The following is a 21283-nucleotide window of genomic DNA, read 5'->3' as shown; positions in this document are numbered from 1 at the left end:
TTGTTTTGTTCGATCATAAAGGTCTGGTTCTGTATTAAGAAGTTCCCTAGTGCCTCAGAGTTTGGGTTGGGGGATAGGTGTGGCCTATGACAGGGATTGTTTTATGGGTTGCTAGGATTAGAAACCCGTAACAGAAACTCAAAGTGCAATGGAAGTTTATCTTAAGAATAGTTAAAAGGTACTTCTTGTTCAGCTCTTACTCTGCTTCTCTCTGCATGTGCCCACTTCCTCTGCAAGACTAGATTCCTGCAAGATTAGAGGTCGTTCGTTCATTTCTGCTCCCGGCTTCCCTGGAAAGGAGTCTTCATGATCTTATAGGTCCACTGACTAATAGAGCCTCTGTGTCCTGAGACAAAGTTGGTGCAGTGGGCAGGGACCAGGTTACCTAGTACAAATGTGGACAAGAGCAGGGAGGCATTGACAGTACAACCTCCAGTACCAACACGGATTGAGATACTCAGCTACTCACATGGTAGACAAAATCTAGAAACTGAGACTTGACAGCTGTAACTCCAGTCTCAGGGGTAATACCTGCGTCTCCCCTTAGGATCTGGCACCATGCTGGACATCTAACAAGGGCTGCCCTCTGCTCCCCCTGCCCCAGTGCAGGCCTGGGCATAGGCACCCACCAGGCATGCGCGGAAGAGCTGGGACCTAGAAAGCAGAGGCCCAGGAGTCCTGCCAGGGGCAGGCCCTGCTGGGTCAGTTTCCTGCTGGGTACTTGGAAGCACCAGCAGCAGGGAGCAGTGGGGGGCTTGTCCTATTTCTGAGACACCTTCTTAGGACTAATTGGCTTGAACCACTCCTGGGGGGAGAGTGTGGAGCAAGTGAAAGGCAGAGGAGCTCAGCTGGAGCCTCTGAGGGCTGGGATACTGGCCCCAAACCCCTCTTCTCTGGGCCAAGGTCCAAGGAGCACCGAAGAAACAGGACGAGCCTGGGAGCTGTCTTTCAATAAAGGCAGGGCGCCATTTCGTCTGTGCTGGTGTCACTGGGACGCAGCACTCACACCTTTCTCTAAATCACACGCCCCGGGGCCCCCTACACATATCCTAGCCCTTGGAATTTTTATACAGAAGCTCCTTTCAGTGTTTTTCATTTTTTAACATGTCCTGTTCTCACCTGGCCTCGTTCTCAGAGGCGCTGTACGAGAGGGGACAGGAGGAGGAAGAAAGCAGTCGTGCTCACACTCGTAGGAGAGGCCTCTTCCAGGCTCCCTCTCCAGGGTCATCTCTTCATCTCACCACATTTTCAAACGGCCTTCCTTTGGAAAAACAGGCAGAGTAATGTCTCCTAACGGCCCCAGGCTCATTGGAAGCAGCTTCCCGGGAGATGCCGTCTCTGTACTAAAGTCTGAGGACGGAGGGGAAAAGTCTGGGGACTTGAATAACCTTGTGACTTTTTCAGAGGGAAGTGTTCTGATTTCATCCTGAAATTTCCTCAATACTCATACCTCCTTGAAAGTCTAATTCTTGATCTCAGAGGCCTATTTCCAGAGTGTGGGTTAAATGAGCACTGGGCAGTCACTCTCTGGAAGTGTCTACCTCAGAGAAGCCACAAGGGAAGAAAAAGCTGCGGATGAGAAGAAACTAGGATGACAGGGTGGTAAAGCTCACAGAGCATCAAAGCACGTTCCCCGGGGGCAGCGGGTCCAACAGACCTTTGGTTCCTAACCGGGTTCCCTGCCTCCCGCAGGCCACGCCCTCCCGCAGGCCACGCCTTCCCGCCAGGCCACGCCCTCCCACCATCCCTGGAAGAACTGCTAACTTGCCATTTCTCTGTTTAAAGCCTTCAACAAGCAAGCCCCATTTAAGAAATACGATGGAAAGTGATCCCACTCAAGATAGTTACAGAAAATGTAAAATACATAGTCATAAACTTAATAAGAAATATGCAGAATCTCCTTGAAGAAAATTCTGATAGTTCATTGTGGGGTATTGAAAAAGACAATAAATGGAGAGAAATACCTATTCCTGGTTGCGAGGATGCAATAATGTAAAGATACCAGTTCCCTACCCCAAAGAAATTATTATGACATTTCAGGAGGTTGGGTTGTTTTTTTTTTAATTGACGTTTTGACCAAATCACTGTAGAATTTTCTGTTAAAATAAATCTGTAAGAATATCCAGAAAAAAATCTGGCAAGGAATAATGAGAGGGGTTTTACCCACCAATTAAAAATGCATTAGAAATATACAAAAATGAGCATGGTGCTGGCAACAGAATGGGGAGGGATGGAACACAATAAAGAATCCAAGGGGGAGGGTAGTAGTTCAGTGGTAGAGTATGTGCTCAGCATGCACGAGGTCCTGGATTCAATCCCCAGTACTTCCATTAAAAAACAAAACAAAAAGCCCCCAAAATACCACAGACTGGGGTAAAATAATCATAGTCCAGACACAAATGCAAATATGTGAAATAATTTCATAGATAAGAAAATGTTTAAAAAGAAACAATAGGAAAATCAATAGGGAAAGAACGAACTATTCAGTAAATTTGTGACTTTCATAAAGTCAATAAACTTTCCTGCACGAGGCCAGAGGAAGACTGAAAGAGCCAGCCAGTAAAGAAAGAAGCTCTTTTTTAGATTTAGATATTTGAGTACTTTCATAGTCCGTGGAAGGAAGTAACCAAGGGTGCTAGCTTCCTATGGCCCTTGAGCAGGGCAACTGCAAAACAAAAAGGACCAGATGACAGCAGCGCCGATGACAGGACACCCTGGTGCAGAGAAGCCAGTGTCAGCTGCAGCTACGCTTCAGAGCTTCCAGCTGTGCCCTAAGGGAGGTGAGACAGAAAGCCTCAGACCTCATCAGAACCTGGCCATGGGAAGCCATCTCTGCATCCCCCTTAGGGGACAGAGAAGCAAGTGAGTGAGAAATAGCCTTGTAGCAGCTCCTCGCAAGCCTCCCATGTTCCCACATTCCAGGAGGCTCCCAAGGCTTTCTGCCAGGATTCAGATCAGCTGCATTCAAGTCCTGCCTAGGTGGCCAAAGGAGATGCGTGCAAGGTCCCTCCCGGGTGCCAGCACAGAGCTGTTCCCCCACGAGTCCTCCAGAATATATTTCATGTGGTTTAAAGATTTAAAGAAAAATAATAAGTGCACTAGAGAAAAAGACAGGTAAGTACGTGTTTAATATTGAGTTGGGATGGCCTTTCTAAGCATGGTATCAGCAGAAAACATTTTTTAAAAAACATCAATTGGTTACATAAAAAGACTTTGTAGATCAAAGAATTCTAAATGTCAGTATTATGATAAATTTCCTTTCTTAGTCAGCTCTTCTGTTTCCTTAGAATTTCTGACTGTCTTTCTTTTCCTCTCTAGTGTCTTCATTTATCTTCATTTTAAAAAAATTATTCCATTATATGAGATCAGCACCCGAGCTCTTTCCTGGAACACTCCAGATGCAATAGGGGTCCCAGCATGAGTGTAATTCCAGGACGGCTTTTAATACTCTCCCATGTAGCATCCCTAATTTTCAGTGTCCCATGTCTTCCTCCTTCTTGATTTGTTCTTTATTCAGGAAATAACTTTCTAGGAAGGGATGAATGAGGGGTAACGTATCTGAGTCCTTTATGTCTACATCTGGCTTTATTCACCCTCCCCCACCACACACACACACACACACATATTTAATTCATAGTTTTCCTGAGTATGGTTTAAAACAAACTTCTCTTAAAATTAAAATACTTTCATTTTCTTCCAAATTTCAGTATTGCTCTTAAGAACTCTGATGCCAATCATTTTCATATTCCTTTATATATATATATATATATATATATATATATATATATATATATATATATATATATATATATATATCCTGGTTTGGTTTTTTTTTTACTCTCCACCATCTCTTGGGACGTTCTCTTTCTCTTTGCTGTGCCAAAATTTCACAGTGATGTAGCCAGCTCTGAGTCCATTACCATTCGTTACGTTTGATTCTCAGCGAGTCCTCTGGTGATTCATGGCCTCTGGTGCTAGTAAAATTTCTCATCCGTCTGAAAATGTCTCTCCTCCATTTCCTCTGTTCTCCCTGCTCAGAACTCCAGCTGCTTGGTAGGCTAAACCACTCTCATTTACTTTTTCTCCTCATATTTTGGTTTCTGTCTTTTTGTTCTACTTTCTAGGGCATTTTCTAACTGCTTCCATTGCAATTATTTCAGTGATTTTTTTTTTTGCTTAATTTTAGAAAACATATTTTAAATTTTCAAAATCTCTTTTAATCTCTGGACCTCCCTCCTCTTATCCAAGTGGTTCTTAACTTTGGCTGCACATTAGAACTTCCTGGGACCTTTGAACAACCCTGATGTGTCCATGTCCATGTCCCATCCATTTACATCAAAATTTTAGGGGATAGGATCCAGGCATCCATATTTTTTAAAGCTCTCCAGTTGTTACCAATCTTTATCCTAATTTGAGAACCACTGCATTATTCTGTTTCAGTCTTAGACTTACAGTATCTTTTTCATCAATATCATATTAACATTAAATATTGTACCATTAATTATCTATCTATAATATCTGCTTAAACATAATTCCTGCCCTATATATAACGGGTAAAATTCTCAAGTCACAGTCTCAGGCATGCAAAAACATATATATATATAATTTTTTTTTTTACCACAATTCAATTTAGTTTCTATTTCCGGCTCCTGTTCTCAGGTTGAAGAAACTCAATCTGAGTCGACTCAATTTTCTCCTAGTTCTGGATTTAGACATGCAATATTTTTCAAATCTCCCTTGGGTTACTTGTACAGGAGAGGAAAGAAATGTGCTTGGTCATTATTTTTAAACCAGGGCATCTCTTGAATAAATTATTGGATGTCAAAATGAAGTGGGGTCATCAACATTTTGTTTTTCTCCTCAGCTTTCTTTATGCTGAGAAACAGATGTCATCGGTTCACATACTACACATAGATTAACACATATAGCCTGTCTTTTATAAATGTTCATTTGTGCCTTTGGTTCCCCAGTAGACTGTGTATTTCCCTCTAGAAAGGAGAAGCTTTACATTATGCATTCAAAGTTCCCCGTATCATAGGTTACACATACAGTCATTTTTTTCTACACTGAATACTGTGTGTTTGGTGTAGGTATCAGCGCAGGTGTTCATAGGCTTGTCTGTGCTCAAAGCAGTTATAATACAAAGCATTGAAAGTCAAATACACACACTCATAGGGACACACAGACACTCTTTCTCTCTCACACACACACACATACACACACACAATCTTTTTTCTTCAACCTATTCCAGATTGCCTCAGTGAATGAAGCTTTTGCCATCCCAACTGCCTCTCTGTGATCTGGGAGGTGGCACGCTGTCATGGCTTCACTAACTGCTCCCTAGGAAAGGGCAGGGAGGAGGGACGCCCCAGACCCCAGGGGAGATGATGCGGTTGTCCTCGGCGAGGCTGGAAACCAAACTCAGCTCTCTGCTTCTTCCTCCTGTGACTGAAGCGGCTCTGGTACTTACACCATATTTTCAGAACAGTGAGGATAACGTGCCCTATCATGTTAGGAAACCCTATAGGGTCTGAATGTATTTTTAACCCACACTGACACATTCTTCAAGCTGATTTATGGGTTAAACCCCAGGGCAGCTTGGCCAGAGCTAGACTAACTACAGCTTGTGCAGGGATTCTAGGTTCAAAGAGAAGCCCCAGTCTCACAGATGGATGTTTCTGACCTTGGGAGAGTGCTCTAATGTTGCGGGTAAAATTTTATTACTGCGGCATTGTCTCGCTTGGACCATAATGAAGGGATCTAAGTGATTTGTTTCATAAAGTGCAGCTCTTGAATTTACTGATTCTGTGACATGTGGATTGATTTTTCATATCCACAGATGTATTTTTTGTTTATTTTTTATGGAGGTACCACGGATTGAACCCAAGACCTCGTGCATGCGAAGCATGCCACAGGTGTATTTTTAAACAATGTTATAGTTCATTTGGAAGTGTTGTAAAGTTATTTCCTGGAAAGTTTGTCCAGTCTGGGTGGTGGGATTCCTCCTCTCCATCCCAAGGGTGACTCCTTGGCCACTTCGGGGGCAGGGAAAACCAGAGATTGTCTTACTGTTACTCCAAGAGAGCAACCATCTGTGTGTGGATCCCCCTGCTGCCTGGTGGTCCACTGTGATCACAAGATCAGCATCCATCAGATGACCGCTTGCCTGCTCCGTACTTCCCTGCTTACCTTCCCCTCATCTCCCGAACAGAATACACATTTGTCTCTAACGAGAATTTTTAAATTTACTGTATTATTTTGTTGATGCCTTATCTATTCTTCCTCTTTAATAATGATTGTGTTAAAGTCTCACCCTAGGTCAGTCGATACATACTGTTCACCAGCCACCATATTTATATTGCTTTTGCCTCACTTTGCTTCTGTTTTGGAAAAAAAATTTTGATACCTATCTGTAATTTCATGTAAAATAAATATAATTACATTTCGTATAGTATGTGCGTTTTTTAAATTAAGATAAAAAGACCCAGTATTTTTCTTCTACTTTGTTTCTTGCTTTCACTTTTCTTCCTTCTACTCCTCTCACATTTGCACCAACCAAGGAACCTGTTAGCAGCCTAACGTGTATTGTCTACATTTTTCTCCATGCTTATAGAATCTCACGCACACATTTGTTTTACATATGTGGGATTGTATGACATAATTCCTTGCCTTTGTTATTCTTTTTTGGGTGGGGAATGATAATTAGGTTTATTTATTTATTTAATGGAGGTCCTGGGGATTGAACCCAGGACCTCGTGCATGCTGAGCATGTGCTCTACCACTGAGCTATACCCTCCCTGCCCCCACCTTTGTTATTCTTATTCAACGAAATTGTGTAGAAATATTTCCAAGAAATATTTCCAAGTCTAATTTTAATTCATTCTTCTTAATGGCTATGCAAGACTCAGTGGTGTTCTGGAGTCATCAAGTATTGAGTACTTACCTCTTGCAAGAGTTAGTTATTAAATAGTCAAGAATTTTGCAAGCTAGTTATAAATGCTAAGTAGCTTGACACAGTCCCTGGTGGGAGAATTTACACCATGGAGATTGGCAAAAACTACAAATTTCAGTCTTTTGTCTTTTCAGAGAGCTAGCACACCACTGGGAAAAGTTTACAATAGTTTTACAGACACAGTCACCTTTTGAATGGCTGTTCATTTTATTTGTCTTTTCTATTTCTCTGCTGTTTTCTCCCCCTCTGTGAACAATGCTATCAGAAACTCAGAGGATTTGAGCTGTGCTCTGCTGAAGAGTTTCGGACACTTGCCCTGAAGTCATTCTGAGTCCAGACAGGGCAGGATAACAGGGAAGGAATCAGACCCCACCTGCAGCTGCCTCATCGCTCCCTGGCTGCCTCCATTTATGAGAATGCCCTCCTCGGACCTTTCCTGTGGGGTGTCCACGGCGATGACCTCTCATCATCCCTTCCACTTCATGGTCTCCTCCATTGAATCCCTTCCTGCCTGTTGCCCTTAGCTGCCTCCTCCACCCTAAACATTCTGGGGAAGACCCGCGTACAATAACAAAGGCACAGCCCCCCGGGGTTTTGAAAGTTCTGCAGCTTGTGGATCGTGGGTGGTGTGGAGGTGGGTAGAGATTAGCAGGAGTCCTTCCACTGGGTCATGTGCTTCCAGAAAGCCCCAGTACAGCTTTGTGTCACTAACCCCCAACTCCATCTCTGGCCCAGGTCTATTTTGCAAGCTCTTTCCCTTTGTCCCCAACTGTCTGCTGAGCCAATTCCCTCACAGTCCACCAGCACCTCACACTCAACAAACATTTCCAACCTAGAAACCCTCCCCTCCCCACCTCTGCCTCTTACCAACATCACGGCTTTGGGCAGAGCTGCCATTTCTTCATTTGTGCGTACACCGAGAATGTCCATTTCTGCAGGATCTAAAAGGCTTGTGTGTAAAAAACCTAGATGTTCAGCAAATGTACTTCATCTCCCTCTTCCCCTTTCACTTCCTTCCTTTCTTCTCTCTTTTCTGGAGGAAGAGAATTCTCAATTTAGGAGCCACGGCAAGTTCATAAAGTTGCCAAAGAGAATGTGCTTGCACTTAAAGGTAGAAAATGCCCTTTAGACAGAGAAGCCAAGTCTGAGATTCTCCAGAGGAAAGTGACATTCAGAGTTGATACGTTTCACCGCTTTTCTATTGACCAAGACGCGACTAAGCGGCAGGATGGGGTGGGTGTGAGGAAGGAGCAGGCTGGGCTCGTCCTGGCTGTGCTGTCACCAGCGCCAAAGGGGCTTCAGTCCAGAGCCCACAGGAGCTGGTTATGCACCTCAGGACCCTGGCCAGGCTGCGGAAAAGGAGTTGTTTGACTGGGGCCACCTAAATCACAGGGGAAAAAAATGTTTCTCTTGAGTTTCCGTTTTTCTTTCATTTGAAAATCACTGAAGCCTGCAGGCCCCGCTATCAGCCCCTGATGAACAAACACGACTGTTACATCCATCCTCCCATTATCTCCTCAGTGGGGTCATTGGAAAAAGCTCATAAAACATGTGAGGACAGAACATAATTATTAAATAAGCCGTCAGAGGGTCGAGAGCACCAAGGCCCAGCAGCATGCCAGGAAACGTGAAAGATGGCTTATGAGGAGAAGTTTGTGATTTTGAAGCAGAAAGAAGAAAAGAAAAGAAAAAGACAAAAGGAAATGGAGAAAATACAGCAAGAATATGTTTTGCTTATACTAGTGAGTCAGTACCTTCAGAGAGTGCATCTAAAAAACTGCTTTCAAACTGAGCACCTACTGTGTGCAAGACACTGCCCTAAAAATAGAGAATCAAAGATGTTGAAGACATAGTGCTAGTCTTCTGACTCTGCTGTCTGCTTGTCTAGGGTTAGACAGGGGTGGTTCTAGCAAAGCCAGCAGGGAGCTAGATATGACCAGAGAAAGGGGGGCTCAGGCCAAATGGCAGGAAACTATACATCTGGTGAACAGTGGGGGTCCTTGTGTAGACAGAGAAAAGCAAGAACCCTCAGACTGATAAGAAATCACACATTTTGGGGTGACATATGTCCTGGAGGCAGACAAAGAAAGGTGGGGAAGGGCAGGAATTTCCAGTGTCAGAATGTAACCTTTTGCTCATTATGCCCTCATTTCAATAAAATGAGCCTTGCAGATTAGAAGTACCCATCATGAACCAATGCTGTGAGACTTTCCATCCAGACTAAATCAGGACAAAAATCTCTCCTACCTTCAGGAAGGTGGAGCTGGGATGAAAATCAGGGAACGTGACCCCAAACCTCTCCCTCTCCAATGAATATTCTGCCCATTTATTTTTATGCTCTATGCAACCAGCTTGCCAGAGAAACTCAGCACAGCTACTCACCTGAGTCTGCCCGCTCTTGCCTTGAGAGTGTACTACCTATTGCTTAATAAATCCTTGCTATACTTTCTTGACCTCCATGTCTCCTGTCTGAATTCTTCCTGCTGAAAGACAAGAACTTACTCTCTGGTAACAGTTGGAATCACAGCCCCACCACTTACTTGATTTTTGTGGGGTCATTTCATCTCCCTGAGCTTCAGTTTGCTGATCAGCAAAATGGGGATAATGATCCCAAGGATAAATGTGGGTAAAGCTCTTTGCATACGGCCTGGTCAGCTTGGTAAATAATCCATAAACCCGAGTTGCCTCCTGCCCCCGCCCCCGCCTCTCCCATCAGCAGGTTGTCTATCTCCTGTGTTCCCAGTGCCCAGAGGAGCGCACACAGGCACTCAGGGAGGGCAGGGGCAGCAGGATGTCAAAGTGTAAAGCTGTATGTCAGGAGAAATAAGTGAACACTTTCCAAGTAGAACAAGAGAAAACACGGTGAACCGGAGCTGCCCAAAGAACTCCGCATTAAGTCCAGAGAAGAGGAGATTCAGGGTTCGTTAGGAGGGTGGGAGGCCTATATTCATCCACAAAGAAGGCTGTTGGGTGGAGGGGGAAGGAGCCTTGATGAGTCTGGACCTAGACACAGATATCAGCACGGTGGGAGAAGCATCTTCTGGCCACAGAGCCAGCAAGGTGCAGAGAGGTGCCCTGGGGCAGGGGCGAGGGGCAAGCTGGAGGCTGAACGGTGGCAGGTGGAGTTATGGGGAGGGGGGCTCAAGGGCTGCAGGCTGGGAACGGGGAGAGACACCCTTCACCCCTTTCAACCCTGAAGGCTCTGATTCTGAGAATTCTGTTCTTAGAAACAGTTGTCTAAGGAGGTCAATGGCTGTCACTTGTGGTCATTCCAAACCGTACATGGAATTTCACTTCCTAAATCAGGGTGCAGACTTTGCTATTCAAGGTAGTAATAACCACCATTTAACTCAGCCCCGATGCTGGTCTCTGGTAGCTTCTCGAAAGTTCCTGCATCCTCCCTGCTTCTTGCCCTCACTCACACTGTTCCTCCTCCTGCGATTGCCACCTCCTTCTTCCCAAACTGTCTTTCCAATTTCTGCCTGTTCCTCCTAGTCTAGCTTAAACCTGTCAGGAGCCTTCCCAGATCCCCACAGGTGCAACCAGGAGGTCCCCCTCCATCCGTCCGCCGTGTTTTCTTTTTAGGAGTAGTATAGCCCTGATGGGGATAACGCCCTCCCACACTAGTCTGGGAGCTTCCGGCCTCTCACAGAAGCTTAGCGTTATTTAGTCTCACTTCCTCCCTGCCTCAAAAAAATAATGGTTGCTCAGTTTTGATTTTTAATTGCTTGAATAGGGCAAAGAACCACACATGACCTTCTCCCCTGCACAGACAAAACCAAAAGAAAACAACAAAGCAAAACCAAAAATCCAACCTGCATGAGTTTCTGTTTGTCTGCAAAGGCCTCTTTATATTCTGGGTCCATGAAAAGGAGTTATTGTCGACTGAAAACAAATGCACAATCTAAAATTTGAGGATTATGTTTTATTCAGTAGCCTTACTGAGACTATAGCTCAGGATAGCAGCCTCTCAGATACTTCTGAGGGACTGTTCCAAAGAGGTAAGGGAGGAGCCAAAATACATAGGAGTTTCTGGAAAAAAAAAAACCAGTCAAACATGAAAAGATTGATGTTAATCACACGCGCGCGCGCGCGCACACACACACACACAACAGACATCTTAAGTTACTGGGCAGCTGAGGAATCTCGGCTTATTGAAATCATACCTTTGATATGCACGTTAATTAACCACCTAGGGCCTGTATCCTGTTTTTCTCCTTCCTGACGCCCCTCAGGATGTACCGACAGGGGTGGCTGCAGTGGCTGATGGCTTGATGACCGCATCCCTCTGTTACTGAACTGGTAGGCGACGTTCTTTGTCCACACTACGCAATTATTTACTGCATTAGATGGACTGTGGGACAATGCTTACTTCACAGTCTTAGGTCCCCAAATGTTGCTTTTATTTGTTCACTAGAACCCCAACAAGTCTCCGGTCGTGAGGAGCATGACTTTGTGTATTTGGGTTCAAGTTCTGGCCCAAGCGCACACTCACAGGGTGACCTTCCACAAGGTAATAGACCCTGGGGCCTTGCGCCCAGGTTTCCTCGACTGGAACATGGGCTGGATGACAACTTGCCTTCAGGATGATGTGGGAATCCAATAAAACGCCGAGTACTTTGCAAGTCTCAGTTGCCAGCCTCATTAGTATTAGGTGCAATGGTATCTCCCTTGTCAAGCACGTAATGCCAAGTATGTGCTCCCAGGAGGGCAGGAGTCCACCCAGCCCGCTGCCCCTGACACCCAAACGGGAACTCAGAAAGGAGCATGGAGGTTGCCAGCCCACCCTGCCCCCTGTGCTGGCTATTTCTACACAGCACATTTCCTCTCCTGGGGCTTCTTGCCCTGAAAAAAGAGAGAAAAGCCTGTGTCCTGCAAAGCTGGGGTATCTTTTCAACCCCCTCTTTCGTCTACTTTAGTCCTGATAGAAAAGCAGGGGCTGTTGGTTTCCCATTGCGAAAGGATGAAGGGAGATTAATAACAGTAATAGTTCATGTGGAGATAATGTTTCAGGAAAAAGCGTCCCTCCGTTCTAATTCTCTCAGCTCCAAGAACTGGGGCCTGAGAGGCAGTCAGACTGATATGATTATGAGTCACACACTCGGAGAGATACAGAAATAACTCCATCGCCTCAGAACCCCATTGCTTTCCTCACCTGAGTTCGCCATTAATCTCAATTTGCTTTTCTCAAGTGAAGCCACATTTTTAGGATGACTTAAGCTGGGCCTGAAATTGGAGTGCACAGCACAAGCATATCTTTTGGTAGAGTGGTAAGTGCCTGCTCTTATTCAAATGGATGGCTTGGATACTGTCTCTGCCCCTTCCGGGCAGCGTGACCCCCAGGTGATGCACTGGAGCACGCTGTGTCAGGATCTGGAGCACTGGGGTATTAGTGAGAGCCTGGTGGTCTACTCCGGACTGGTGGGGAACGGGCGCTGGCTCAGCTTTTCTCCTTTCCTTCTCTCTCTCCTTCACGGTCCCTGGAGGTGCAATTGTAGTGCTCATTCAGAGATGACCTCCCCTCTAGCACCTCCAGGCAATTGCCTTGATTCAGCCCCTTAATCTTCCAAGGAGAAATTTAACCCCAACCTCTCCGGGTCCTTCCAAAGGCTCCAACCATGAACTCTTTTGCATTCCATCATTAGAAGAGCCTGGTATACGAGCAGTCATGTTTAGAGAGGGATGAAGGAAGAGTGTGAAGGAAAAGCCCAGCTGGGCTAACAAGCTAAGTCACAAATCTAAGTGTGATAAGTGTCAGTTTACTGATATAAATTCTGCTGGGCTAACTCGTAAATCTGAAGTTTAGTGTCAGTTTACTGGGCTAACAAGCTAACTCGTAAATCCAAGCTCAACGAGTGTCAGTAACGTGATCTTTTCCAAATTGATAAGCTCCAGTGTACTGATTCCTTGCTTTTTGTTGTTTGAACCTTATTGGCTAATAGCCCCATACTTGTAATTAACCCTATAGAACCTCATGTGCACGTCTTGGAGGGGCTCAGAGCTTCAGAGCAGAAGCCCCTCTGAGCCCGCCGGCGTAATAAATCTGAGTACTCCAACCCTCCGAGTAGTGCTTGTTTCTTGGCTGGCCTGTCATTTCCGTAACAAGAGTATCTAGTTCCATCACTGGGTCAGCGAGTTCACGCACTAGCTGTGCTCTGGGACTAATGCATTTGACCCCCCACAGAACCACATTCACTGAACAGTTGCTCAGAGGGGGCCCATTGTTCCCACTGCAGAGCCTCAGGAGAAGCTGCCCCAGGCAAATACTTGATTGCAGGATCTATAAGGCGTGGTTTCCACCATCTCCCATCCCTCATCACCATGGGTCTCCCTGTGAGGAACTCTGGAAGGCGTTCCCCAGGCACAGGGCTTGGCAACTGAAGAAGCAGTGCATCTTCTGGAAGAACTAGACTGGTTCTTCCTGACAGACTTGGTGAGTGTTGTCAAGACCACGAGCCTCTCTTTGCTGGTCACCAGGAGGTTCTGAGGCAGATCCGTGCAGACCCCTTGCATCTATCCTGTTTCCAGTTTCCTTTGCTGGTCACTCAACAACACTATTTTTCCTTTGCCTGGAGTCCCTTTGCTCTATTTTTTCCCTTTTTGGGGTTACATGCATTTTTGTAAGCACCACAAAACCTTTCTAGAAAAAAAAAAAGTGTTCACAGAAAAACATGCAAAACCTAAAGATTGAGAGTTAGTTTCATTTGGGGGACATTTTTGAGGACGTCAAGCCTGGGGTGCAGCCTCTCAGATAGCTCTAAGAGACGGCTCTGAAGGGGAGGATCCAGGCTATATAGGAGTTTTTGCAACAAAGACTAGATAATTGGAACATCAAAAGATTACTGTTAATTCAAGAATGCCAGATGCCTCCAGTTAAGGAATTTAGCGCTTTTCTGTGTATGGGAAGATGCAAAAGTCTGGGCTCATTGAAATCATTCCTTTGATGTGCACCTTAGCTCTCTAGGGCCAGTATCCTCTTCTTTCCCCTCCTGGGTCTCCCAGGGGGCACCCCTGGGGGTGGCTGCAGAGATTTCCAGTCCCACATATTTTCTAGCATCTTCCCATTTGTATTACGTGAACCTGGAACGTGGGCTGGCCTTTGTCGCTGGCTCAACAGCAGCCATGATGCTGCCTGACTTCCAAGACCTAATCATACGAAGCCATGTGGTGTCCACCTGGTTCTCTCTCTTTCTCAGGATGCTCACCTTGGGAACCCAGCCCCCAGGCTGTGAGAAAGCCCAAACCAGCCCAGCAGAAGTCACCTGGAGAGATTCATTTCCAGAAGAGGGAAATGGGGTCCCAGCCAGCATAAACCACCCAATATGCACAAGAACGAAACTTCAAATGATTTAAGCCCTGAGCCATCCAGCCGAGGCCATCAGGGAGCTTCCCCTGCTGTGCCGGGTCCAAATCCCTGACCCACGGACTCTGTGAGCATAACAAAGAGTTGCTTTATGTCACTAAGTAGAGTGACTTTTTAGGTAGCCATAGTAACCAAGTTTCCACTTACAAGTATGCCTTGTAATAGCCTATAATGAAAAAGAATATGAAAAGGAATATAGATATATGTATGCCTGAACCGCTACGCTGTACACCAGAGACTAACACAACATTGTAACCTGACTATACTTCAATAAAGAAAAATATTTTTAATAAAATAAAATTTTAAAATACAAGTAAGGAAGTGCTTGCACAAATCTGTGGAATACACCTTTTAGAAACGTCTGATCTCCGGAGCCTTTATAAATGAGGATTTTCTTTGGCTGATGCCCCCACGGACACACCTACGACTGAATTCTGAACTTTGCTGAGACCGCAGCATCCATTTTGCTGGGCGATCTGGCTGATCCCCACGTGAGCACAGTGGGTCTCCGGCCAGCTTCAGCTCCTCTCCGCTTCCCCAGTACCCTCACTTTTATGTGCTGAAGCGGACTCCCAGCTATGTCTGGAAATACGTCTGCCCTGGGTGGCCAAGCTACGTTTGCCTTCTTTAACCTTTTAACTCTCTAAAAGTAGCAGTCTTTATTCAGTGGGCTGAAAAATCCAAGTCTAAACACTGCTCTTTTATTGGAGCACCTTCCTCCACTTTGTCCCTCAGGGTCGCGGCTCCAGCAGCACATCCTTTAGGGACTTGACCTAACCGCCTCTTTCCCCCCAGATAAAATTCGAGGCCTCCTGCCCACAGCAAACATCTGGCGCCACGCAGGCTGGTGTGGCAGGGTCAGGATATGGAAGGGCTGGGCCCCTGCCGCCAGGAAGAACTGGCTGTTCTTGATTTGCCGTTTAATTCTGAGCTGTATGACTGTGGACTGGTTGGGTTCCGACATCTATGAAACAGGGATAATAATGTCTGTCTCTTTGTGTTGTTGAGGGAGTAAATAAGATGAGGTAAGGAGAGGGCTTCCCCCTAAGCCTGGCACCCAGGTGGAACCTGATTCAGAAAGTTATCACTGGCACCACCGTCACCACCATCACCTCCACCAGTACCAGGCCCGCCACCGTGAACAACATCACCACCGTGACCACCGCCACCCCCACCCCCACCTCTCCCACCACTGCCACATCACGTGGCGCTTGTTCATTCGTTCAGTTCAATGACTGGAGGAAGCACAACTCAAAGGCAAGGATGGTAACTTTGTGTCTTTGTATCCACAGTGCCCCCTCATCATGCTCTGAAAGCAGTAGACACAAATATTTGGGGGACCAAGTCCATGACGGAACACACATGGTGATATTTTAAAATCACCTTTAGCTCTAGATGGTTCTATCCCCAGGATGCGGGACCTAACACAATCGGTGGGAGGTGCTGAGCAGACCCTTTCTATCTGAGATCACATGTCATCTTTAGTCCCACCTCCTACCCCAGGAACCCCTCTCTCTTAACCCCTCTTCTCCTTCACCATCTCACTCTCCTCCACCCACCCCCAGCTGAGCACAGTTACCACCCACTGCTCAGCATCACCCTTTCCTTGTGGTCCTAAACTCATCCGTACCCTTGATACCTCAAGAAGGATTTGTGCTAATGTTCAATTGTATGCATAGAACCCCGTGGTGGTTCCTGGACCTGCAGCATCAGAATCGTCTGGGAACCTGGTGGAAGTGAAAATTCTTGAGCCCCCACCTCAGACCTAGTGAGTCAGAAGCTCTAGGAGTGGGGCCCAGCAACTTGTATTTGAACATGCCCTCCAGATGGTTCTGCTGCAGACCACGCATAAGGAGGTGTTAAAGAGTTACACGGAAAGGGAGAAACAGCAAATGAAATTTCTCAACCTTAGCCATTGCACGAGGCCAGGAGGCCACTGGGTATTCCTAAAAGACAGCACTTCTGGGTAATGAGGAATCAGCAGGGGTGCGGGCAGCGTGGGTAGCAGGGAGGAAAGGAAATGTGTAGAAGGACAGGGAGAGAGGAGAGGAAAGATTCCAGGCAGCCTTCAGCTCAGACGTGGTTGTTCTCAGGGCTGGAGTCAGGGAGGCTGGTGAAGTCCTGACTCCCCAGCAGAACTGTGATTTTCAGATGAGACGTCACGCAGAGGCTTACACAAGGGAAGACAGCAGTTCTGGCTGAGGCGCTGGGTGCCCGGGGCCTCTGGCTCCATCCCTGTGGTAGCCCCTGAGCTCCCTGGAGAAACCATGTGCCCTGCTTCCCTGTAGCTGGGCTCCTATACAGCTGTGAACCGAGCCGTTGGTCCCGCCTTCACCCCGAGCCAGGGGAAGCCACTAAAGCTGGTGGGTAACACATGGGAGACTGACGGGAACGGGCGGGCTGCACCGGCCCGGCGTGGGTGCCTGCAGGGGGCACCCTCACACAGGACACAGGGGGTCAGTCACCCCAGGAGGCGGCAGCTGACAAGGAGACAAGACTCCGGGGTGACCGTGGGCGCTGGGGCAGCTCTGACAATTTCTTTCTAGTGCGTGGTTGTGTGCAGACACACACACACCGTGTAGAAAACTTGCCATGAGTCTTGCTCTTCAGAGAGTTCGGTCACTCTCCACAAGGCGTTTTGCTGCATTTATCAGATGCGCCGCAGTTGCACGGGGTGAGACTATTTACCCGTCCATTTCTGCTCTTTCTGGAAAGCTTTTCCCCCCTGAAGATTCCTAGCAGGTGTCGCCTCCTCCTAGAAGTCTTCTCTCAGGCTGGTGGCTGCTTCCTGCCCTGTGTTCCTGCTGCATGTATTTCTGCACGGCGGCAAATTCCTGGCAGGCTTATAGCCTAGACCACAGACCCCGAGGACAGGCTCTGCGCATTCAGCAAACGCCAGCCGCGTGCTCCTGCATGACAGATGCTCAAGAAATTGAGGAAAGTCAGAGACAGGTATCATATGACATCACTTCTATGTGGAATCTTAAAAATAATGATACAAATGAATTTACTGACAAACCAGAAATAGACTCACAGACATAGAAAACAACTATGGTTACCAAAGGGGAAAGGCGGGGAGAGATAAATTAGGAGTCTGGGATTAACGTATACACACTACTATATATGAAACAGATAAACAACAAGGCCCTACTGTACAGCACAGGGAACTATATTCAATATCTTTTAATAACCTATAATGGAAAAGAATCTGGAAAAGAATATATATATGTGTGTGTGTGTGTGTGTGTGTGTGTGTGTATGTGTATGCCTGAATCACTTTGCTGTACACCTGAAACTAACACATTATAAATCAACTATAATTCAGTAAAAAAAAAATTAATGCAAATTAACAACAACAACAGCAACAAATCCCTATGCGACGATGGACTCAATCATCCTGGGGGTGGAGCAGCCCACCTGGGCGAGCCCAGGCGACAGTGGAGGTCAGTGCAGTTGCCTGGGCTTAAGGTGGCAGGGCAGTTGGACTCACATCTGGGGGGGCTGGGGGCAGCCTTCACATCCACGGCGAGCCCCTGCTTTCCCTCCCTCCTGCTCTAAGAGAGCAGCTGGTAAGTCAGGGAAGGCACAGAGCCCAGAGCCCAGGAAGGCGCAGCCTCAGTGGGTGGTGAACCTCACTGTTAGCAGCACAGGGGGAAAAGGGACTGAAGTCATTCTCACCGGCCCCCAGGCTCAGAACAGCTCATCTCTTCGGCTACAGATCTGGCGCTGACTCTGCAGTTATCTGCCCAGTTGCTTTTTCATGTGGCTAACTGAAGGTCCCTGTCATCTCCAGGGCTCTTAGAAGGGAGTCAAGGAGCAAATCAGATGCCTTCAATTAATCTAACCAGATGGGCTCTTTCCCTTTTGTCCTTCACAGCCTGTGTGAGAGAGTTCCCTCCATCGGATGCCTGACCTAAGACGAAACACTTTCTCTTTTATCCAGACATATATGAAGGGAGCATTGCCATGCATTTAAAAACAACTGAATGTCTACCACTGGGGTTTATTTTTGAAGTTGGTATTTTTAACATTAACTACAATGTTTTCAACAGAATCCAAGTAATTGTAAAGTTTGGATGACAGAAGACATGTGTCCTCATGCACAGGGCACTCCTTAGCCAGGCAGGACTCAGGCAGCCAAGGACCGTTACGGACCGACCGCTTGTATCCCCCTGAATTCGTGTGTTGCATTTCTCTCTCTCCCTAAGTGCACACACCAAGGAAAGGCCACGTGAGAAGGCAGGAGGAGGGTTCTCACAAGGTGCTAAATTGGCCAGCACCTTGATCTCGGTCTTCCCAGTGTCCAGAACTGTGAGGAGATACGTTTCTGTTTAAGCCACCCGGGCTCCAGTAACTTGCCACGGCAGCCCGAGCTAACTGAGAAAAGCACAAAGATGGGAGAGAAAAAGAGGGTTGGAGCTAGGGCCCAGCTCTGAAGCTGCCTTCCCCCAGGGCCTGTGTAGAACCAGGTTCTCCTAGCAGCTGTGGGGACTGGTAGCCATGGCAACGGTGCAGCAGCCCAGGTGATGCCTGGGCGCAGACGGTCCAGCCCCTGCTGCGGACCGCCTGCTGACCACGACTGTCACATGCCAGGCAGACCACGCCATTCAGGCCTGCACCCAATCTCAGGTGTCCCCACAGCCCCCCTCCCCACCCATTCCAGACTCTCACTGCAGAACAACCCAGAGCTGGGCTCTCCTGGGCTTTCAAGCCAAGGAGCCAATAATGTGTGTGTTTGGGGGAAATAGAAGATTGAAGAGGTTTTAACTTTCAATTCCTGCCTCTCCTCCCCACAGTCAAACTGACTGGGGGTTGTAGGGAGGCTGATAACCTTGAACATGGATTTGAAATGTTGCTGGAGACCAACATCTGTTCCCAGGAAAAGACAGTGTCCCTCTCTGTCACCACCAAGCCAAGCCCTGCCCCTCAGCCCTCCACCCGGCCAGATCCCTACACCAAGACAAGGATGAGGGCAGGTCAGAAAGATTGTTGCCATATTTACTTTAAAGAGAAAAAGATTATATAAGCCCAGTTAAAAAAAAAAAAGGTTCTTATCCACCATAGACATTGAGTTCATGCAAAAACTGTCAGCAAGCCCCTTGTTTCAGATGCAAAACAAGGAAAGTGCCCCTGTTGCTGGCCTGACCCATCCTAAGCTCTTCAGGGGTCTAGGTTGTTGGGGTCAGGGGAGCAGACGGTGAGCCAGACTTGAGGTGCAGGGAAGGACTTTCTTGTTTTCTCCTCCCAAGGGCTTCCTCTTCCCCACTGAGAACTGAGCCAGAGGAAATTAGGTCAAATAGCAGCAAGAAAGATGACCTCCAGGAGAGGAAAGGGAATTTCAGACAAAAAGTTGGACCTTCTAGAGCTCAGGTCACCCGCTTTGGAGGAGCTTTCGTGCTCATTTTAGGAAAGCCTGTGGTATATTTGAAGGAGCATCAGATCAGGACTCAGGAAAGTGGGCTGTAGTATTATGTTCACCAGCTCTGTGACCTTTGATTAGACATGGCACTTCCCCTCCAAGGACTCAGTTTCCCCACCGAGGACATGGAGAAACATGCCCTGTTCTGCCCGTTTCACACAGCGCTCAGGATGTGATCACACAAGAGGAAAAACTGTGTGCAGGTGTTCTTTGCTGACGTGTGTTATGAAGAAAACAGACTTCAAGCCGTCCAGGTCACTCGAAGATGTGACGTTGTGAAAAGCAGACAAGTAGTAAACCTGGTAGCAGGAAGTAAAGGACGCTCCCCAAAAAGGCAGCAGTGACATCATCCCAAATGCAGTCTGTCCTCCCCATTCTGCTCGTGCTGGTCCCCGATTCCGGAGTCACAACCTTGGGCATGTACGTCAGTCTCTTCTCGGGAACAAATTTATCAGGCCAGGTCAGGCCAACAGCTCTCCATTCTGTAGACAGAACCTGTCAGGCTGGATTTGGGGCAGAATTGAATTGACAGGGGAGTGTCAGCCAGGAAACCACGTCTGACAGCCTGGGGGCATAGAAAAGCCAGAAACCTGGTAGCTGAAGTCACAAATTTAAAGGTGTCTTCCTAGGCAGGGAGAATATAGCTCAAATGGTAAAATATAGAACACATGCTTAGCGTGCATGTAGTCCTGGGTTCAATCCCCAGTACTCCATTAAAAAAAAAAACTAGTAATAAACAAATAGACCTAATGACTTCCCCCACAAAAATAAAACTTCTTTGAATTAGAAAGAAAAAAATAAAGGTGGTCAATCTAAGTACGCAGTGTTGCAGAGACCACTGGCCACAGCAGGTGCAATCATAATTGCTGTTATTTTCTGTATTTGCTGTACAAAGTTCTTTACAAATATCGACTCTTTTAATTCTCCAAAACCCTTACAGATACTGTCATTTTACCTAGGAGAAAACCAGAGCTCAGATAGGTTAGGGAACTTGTCCAGAGTCACACAGGTGAGAGAGCTAGAATTCAAATCAAGGGGATCTGTGTATAAGACTGAGCTCTTCACCACCCCGCCGGCCTTCCCACCGTGCAGTGGGCATCAGATTCAGCTGCAAGACGGGTTGACACACGGACTTCTGGGCCCCAGACCCAGAGGGAGAGCCTGAGAATCTGAATTTCTAACCAGACCCCGGGTGCTGCCGCTGGTCCTGGGAGCAGCGGTGGAGAACCGCGCACTGTGCGGGCTGCTTCTCCCACAGCCCGGAGGCCTGGTGGCCAGGGAGGGGCGGCAACGGGAAAGCCCGCCCACGTGTGCACTGGGGGCTGCCGGGCCCCACCCGTCCTCAACCCCCTTCCCAGAAGGGACTTTCCCCCTTCAGGAGCCTCACCTAAGCTAGACACGGCCAACACAGGGGCTCTCATCTTTCTAGAAAGTTGTTTGCCAGCTTTCTCGCCATTCCTTACTCAGCTGATTTCATGATCTGTTCAAAACAGTCATCAACCTTCGAATCGCCAGCATCTGGAAGGATCTCTTACAGAATCTCAGAATT

This window comes from Camelus dromedarius, chromosome 12 (assembly GCF_036321535.1).
Source record: "Camelus dromedarius isolate mCamDro1 chromosome 12, mCamDro1.pat, whole genome shotgun sequence".
Lineage (NCBI taxonomy): Eukaryota > Metazoa > Chordata > Mammalia > Artiodactyla > Camelidae > Camelus > Camelus dromedarius.
The sequence above is the reverse complement of the archived record's forward strand: the minus strand, read 5'-3'. Positions refer to the sequence as shown.